Source organism: Drosophila serrata, unplaced genomic scaffold (genome assembly GCF_035046125.1).
Source record: "Drosophila serrata isolate PLE 108 unplaced genomic scaffold, ASM3504612v1 contig_293, whole genome shotgun sequence".
Lineage (NCBI taxonomy): Eukaryota > Metazoa > Arthropoda > Insecta > Diptera > Drosophilidae > Drosophila > Drosophila serrata.
The window spans coordinates 1,294,417-1,301,070 of NW_028257191.1; the positions used below are offsets into that span (position 1 = coordinate 1,294,417).

The 6,654-nt window shown below is 38.2% G+C and overlaps 1 long non-coding RNA gene across 2 annotated transcripts; it reads left to right on the forward strand.

Moving 5' to 3' along the window:
• The first annotated feature begins 237 nt into the window (after positions 1–237).
• On the forward strand, positions 238–2,101 carry LOC147643101 (uncharacterized). Of its 2 annotated transcripts, XR_015272548.1 has the most exons (3): positions 238–372; positions 434–601; positions 664–2,101. It is a non-coding gene; the product is annotated as an uncharacterized LOC147643101 (long non-coding RNA). The 2 variants fall into 2 exon arrangements; XR_015272549.1 differs by lacking the exon at positions 434–601.
• The last annotated feature ends 4,553 nt before the right edge of the window (positions 2,102–6,654 follow it).

Sequence of the window (6,654 nt, forward strand, 5' to 3'; positions counted from 1 at the left end):
TATAAGCTATATGATATAGTTTCCTATCCAGTATCATTCTATAAGTACAAAATTACGATTGGTAAAGTTTCAAGTCGATATATATTTAAATTACCCGAGTTATTAATTTTGGCCCAAAAAAGTGGTCCGCTGGACCATAGTGCACACGTTTGTATTTTATTATTAATACTTTATTTACATTTTCATATCATACTTTTTCACATATATTTAGGATCTAAGTGAAAGCTCCGTTAAAACAATATTCTTAGGAGAGGCACCATGTTCAGCTAATTCGTCAATAATAACTAATTCCGTACCAAGTACATCCAAAGCAAAAAAAAAATAAATCGTGACGAGACAGAATTTAATGACGAAGATCTGCTTATTAAAAAGGTAAGCGCTTTACTTGATAAGCCAGCGGATGACCATCAGTTGTTAGGAGATTTCGTTGCAGCTGAGCTCAGAATGTAGAAATCACACCAAAATAGAATTGAGCTTTGCAGAAAAATTCAAAGAGCTATTTTGGAAGTATCGAAAATGGATACCGAGGACACTTTTACTTCTTCGACACCTAATATTGTGATCTCGTTTACCAATTCTCCAGTTTTTACCTTTTCAGATGGTAAAATAGTAAAAACAAAATTTACATACGAACTTTACTACTTTACTTTTTTCCCTTTTCAGGCATTCATATACATATACCTGTAAAAAATTTAATTACATCATAAACATATGACGCGCATGAATGGATTAACGACGGACGTGTTTTTCCGTGCGCTCGTTATCTGTCAGTGTTAAACTGTGTTTCTGTGCGAAATAATTAAAATAAATTGGACAAGTCGGTTGAGTTGTGCTCCGCGAATATTGTGCGTATAAATTCGTGTCGAAAACATTCCTGTTTTGCAATTAATTGCAATTATTTTTTGCAAATTAAGTGCTGGTGGCACCTTCACTTGGAGTCAGGGTGCACGAAGTGCGAGAGCTCCGACGCGGCGGTGGTGCGATTATCCGCACACCCTCGGTCGGAGAGCTGCAGAAGGTCGTGCACTCAAAGAAGTTCGCCGAAGTGGGGCTGAATGTGGTCAAGAACGCCGTGGAGAAGCCAAGAATGGTCGTATATGACGTGGACACCGCTACTGGCCCCGAGGAGTTCATGAAGGAGCTCCTAGACAACAACTTTGATGACGAGATGTCTCCGGCAGAGTACAAAAAGGCTGTCCCCACCTGGTTAGCAAGCCCTGGTCTGTGACCGAGGTGAACGACAGGGCATGGCGAAGCTCGATGTAGGCAGGGTCTACATCAAGTGGTTCTCATTTAGATGCCGGTCACAGGTTCGCACCTACGCCTGCCATAGGTGCGTCGGATTCGACCACAAGGTCGGAGAGTGCAGGCAGAAGGCGAATGCCTGCCGCCAGTGCGGACAAATAGGGCACACTGCGGCGAAATGCCAGAACCCGGTGGACTGCCGGCATAGAGGGCATCATATTAATAAAACAAAATCAAGCTCTTATGGGTCCCCAGCCACGTCGGAATCAAAGTCAACGAAAATGCCGATACAACAGCGAAAGAAGCGACCAACGCTCCACTACTAACAATATCAAACGTTAACCGTGGAGACATTAACAAACAAATAAAAATCGACACGCTAAAATACAAGCCAAAAATATTGCAGAAATCATCGCAGTCGCTTCTCACAACCACCAAACGAACACTGTACCAACGAAAAGATATCTATCTCCCATATCCTTAACGACTGGCCAGCCCTACAAACTCATAGAACAAATTTACCAAACATTAAACTTACCGATCAGTTAATCAACCATAATTTTGCAAACCTCCAGTTAATTCCAAATTTCCTTAAATCAGCGAATCTTTTGCATCGTATATAAACCTATCACTTTCCGAATAAAATATCTTTTATTTGTTACTTGTAAATAATCCATGTGCAATTAACTTGTTAATACATTTGCAAGAACCATCTATATTTATTTAAGCAAATTATGTAAACCTTATTCCGGCCGAAAATCACCGCTGTTTTGGCCGATCCCGTTCTGTAGCTTAAGTTTGTAGCTTCTGCTTACAGTGTACAAAATAAATAAATAAAATATTAATTCAAACTTCATAAGAATGTTAATTACATTTAATGCGTACCCGTGACTAAAAAACGCAATGTCAGGGCTAATCGCTCATTTAGTGGAATCGATGGACGCATTACACTGTCTTGTTTAGTTATGTATTTTTTTTACTTTTTATAATAAAAATTGAAATCACTGACTGACATGCGAAAAAATTTTAATATTTTGTATATCTTTTAAAAGGTTATGATGCACTGCCTTTTCATCTCTTTTAGACATCCACTCATTTAACCAACACTTTTTTCGACAGACTTTATAGTATAGCAACAGCAACCATTTTTTTGTGCCGACATAATATAAACACGTCGTTATTCCTTGACTTTACAAAACAACAGAACTTGTAACTTGCAAGCACTGCAAACAAAAAATGAAAACACGTGTAGACATTAACGCAATATATTGCACGAAATACTACTTTAAAAAAAATCAAAATATAAATATATTTATTATTTTGGCAAGTCAATTTACTTGATAAAAATTGATAAATATTTACACGTATGGCTTTTGTACGTCTAAAACAAATGAGACAACACAACGTCTTTGATGCCCCAACTTGGCGAAGCAGTTCGGAAAAAGAATGCATCACCCGCCAGAAAACTGTAATTTTCTGTCAAATTTCTGAGCTTTTTAAAAATTTTATTAATTCATTTTAAAAAGCACAGGAGCATGTTACTGGGTCAGTATTAAATAAATATGAATAAAAAATATATTAAAACAAGGAAGGAAGCTAACTTCGGCTCGCCGAAGTTTATATACCCTTGCAGATAGAACTTCTATGACTAGGAACTCACACAGTCACAGATTTGCATTTATGCTCCACATCTAACGATCGTTTGTATGGCACCTATATGATATAGTCGATATATAGTGATATAGTCCGATTTTCAAAAAATTTAACACAAATTTTAAGACTGATATAAAATGGCTATACCTCAAATTTGATGAAATTCTGTTGAAAACTGAAAATGTTATAATTTTTAATTGTATTAATTTCTCAATCGTTCCTATGGAAGCTATATTATATAGTAGTCCGATTTTCATAAAATTTTACACAAATTGTAGAATAATATGAAATGACTGTTCAAATTTGATTAAATTCTGTTGAAAACTAAAAATGTAATAATTTATTTTCTAAAAATTTTCCGATCATTCCTATGACAGCTATATGATATAGTCGTCCGATCCGGCCCGTTCCGACATATATACGAGTGAGAGTATATAGAAGGCTAACTACAAAGTTTCATTCAGATTGCTTCAAAACTGAAAGACTAGTTTGCGTAGAAACGGACAGAAGGACAGACGGACATGGCTAGATCGACTCGGCTATTAATCCTGATTAACAATATATATACTTTATATGGTCGGAGGTGCCTCCTTCACTGCGTTGCAAACTTCTGACTGAAATTATAATACCCTGCAAGGGTATAAAAAAAAAATAGAATAATAAATAAGTTGGTTAATTTTTATGTAAGTTTTTCAAATTTATATTTAGCAACGAAAAAAGCAAGCAGTTGAATCGAAGGAAACGGGAAGGCTTGTACCGAAATGGAAAAATTTTCTACTGCACCTCTAATTCCGCATTGACATTCATAATGTAGGAAATTAATTCGCCCAAATGGAGATGGGAACCACGTTCCCTGTTCCACATGGCATTTGTATTGCTTTTTGGCATCCGTGCTCCCAAATTCTTCGGTTGTTAAAACAAAATGATATTTTATGGTCGCCGTTTGGATGCCCTTACTACATTTTGATTCATTATATGCCGGGTTCCGGCGTATTGGATGGGTGTTGTCATTTTCTGGGATAGCGTTTTATTTTATCGCCGGATCAGAAATTCTACAAATTAAAATACCAATGAAGTCTATATTTCCATTCAAAAAAATTACAATGCCATCCATAAAATTATATAGTCTTATTAAAATCAAGAAATGAAAGTAAATTAATATTTGGCTAAAGTCATTTGGGGATTGATTCTTAAAAAAAAGAAAACATTTTATTTATAATCCCAAATAAAAACAATTCAAATTTTGTATGTATGTATATACAATTTCCAAGCTGTAACGGAACTGCCTCTCCTTGGGCAACGCCGGGCTAGCTCAGGGTGCCCAGGGCTGGGTTCGACCCAATGCCGCAGTCCGCGCAATAAAAATACCGATTTAATCGAACGTCTCGGACTAAACTACAAGTGTAATCACTGAACATCACAAAAGGTAAACAAACAACAAGAAAAACTGCTGGGTCGAATTTGTGGCTTGGTTGGTTCCGCCACGACCCGCCCACCCATCCAGTGATGCCTCCTCCACATTTCGGGGCATCACCCATCTCCGGCGGGCCGGAGCTTACTCCAGGCGGTCTGGCGACCGGCTCATCTCCCCCAGGTAAAAACTTACTCCATTTTTCATTTAAATCTTTACTGACTATTGATTTTTTTTTTCATCTTAAATTTAACAAAGTAACAAATATAGTTATAAAGCGCCAACTCGTCCACGGCGAGAACGTGGCCTCAGCCAGGGATGCGCTTGCGCCAAGGCTGCCTTTTATTGGGGACCGACAACGTTGCGGAGGAGAAGCTATTCGGCCACGAATTGGCCACGATTGGTTAACAAAAAAATTTCCCCCCACTTTCACCTAGTATCCCTGCTGGAGCTCAAAGAGAAATAGCCTAGGGTCGGGGTTATAAAACATGAGAGCTCACTAATGGCTTCTTCCCCGTTCCCCTATTGGTCGCAGCGCATGGGTTGCACCCATGGTAGAATTATACAAGGTAGTCTCGTCGGCAAAAGCACTCCGCTATTCATTACTCACAACAAGTGCGAGTGAAACGACAAAAGAGCTTTTAGTTTAGCCCTTAGATGGTCCATGGGGGTTAAATTGTTCATACATAGTAAAAAGAGTTGAAGTGTTTTATAACTTAATTTTTAATAGTTTTGAATTTGAAATTAATCTTTGTTTTTGTTTTTGTAAAGCTATTTTTTTGTTTGAATTCTTAATTTTAAAATATATCCGAATCTTAAAGTACAATTTTTTTATATCTAAATTAATGTTTTATTTTCTTAGCAGCTATTAATAATTTTTCCTTAACGTTTTTTGTTATACTAAAAAAATCAGAAACTATATCTAAAAAAACAATTTCCAGCTCCTTAATTTTCTTTTATAAATTTCACTCCATGCACGTGCTTCCGACAGAAATTGCAGAACGTCATCGCACACAAGGGTTAATAGCAACAAAAAAATCGTCCGCACACAACCTTTCTGTTTGACAAACGCGAACGCACTGAAAAAAAGCCGAACGGTTAGGCAGCCGACGAGACTACCTTGTATAATTGTATCATGACCCCCAGATCCGCTGAGCCGCCGCCGCAGCACAGTTCCGCCGGCCGAGCCACTGCAGGAGATTCCCATCAGCTGCTACCATCCGGTGAGTCCGTTCCGGATGGGACGATATAAGGGGCGGATTGCCTATTAGTTTCTGCCCAGGCAGCTGCCGCCGACCTGCCGGCAGCCCTTACTACCCGGCGCCAAACCAGAGCGAGCTGGAATAAAAAAGATGAATTTAGCTTGTTATTGTTAGGTTAAGCTATTAGTGTGTTTGTCTCGCCCTCCGGTTGACTGTATCCTGGGTCCGGGATTGGTGCAACCCATGATACAATTATACAAGGTAGTCTCGTCGGCTGCCTAACCGTTCGGCTTTTTTTCAGTGCGTTCGCGTTTGTCAAACAGAAAGGTTGTGTGCGGACGATTTTTTTGTTGCTATTAACCCTTGTGTGCGATGACGTTCTGCAATTTCTGTCGGAAGCACGTGCATGGAGTGAAATTTATAAAAGAAAATTAAGGAGCTGGAAATTGTTTTTTTAGATATAGTTTCTGATTTTTTTAGTATAACAAAAAACGTTAAGGAAAAATTATTAATAGCTGCTAAGAAAATAAAACATTAATTTAGATATAAAAAAATTGTACTTTAAGATTCGGATATATTTTAAAATTAAGAATTCAAACAAAAAAATAGCTTTACAAAAACAAAAACAAAGATTAATTTCAAATTCAAAACTATTAAAAATTAAGTTATAAAACACTTCAACTCTTTTTACTATGTATGAACAATTTAACCCCCATGGACCATCTAAGGGCTAAACTAAAAGCTCTTTTGTCGTTTCACTCGCACTTGTTGTGAGTAATGAATAGCGGAGTGCTTTTGCCGACGAGACTACCTTGTATAATTCTACCATGGGTGCAACCCATGCGCTGCGACCAATAGGGGAACGGGGAAGAAGCCATTAGTGAGCTCTCATGTTTTATAACCCCGACCCTAGGCTATTTCTCTTTGAGCTCCAGCAGGGATACTAGGTGAAAGTGGGGGGAAATTTTTTTGTTAACCAATCGTGGCCAATTCGTGGCCGAATAGCTTCTCCTCCGCAACGTTGTCGGTCCCCAATAAAAGGCAGCCTTGGCGCAAGCGCATCCCTGGCTGAGGCCACGTTCTCGCCGTGGACGAGTTGGCGCTTTATAACTATATTTGTTACTTTGTTAAATTTAAGATGAA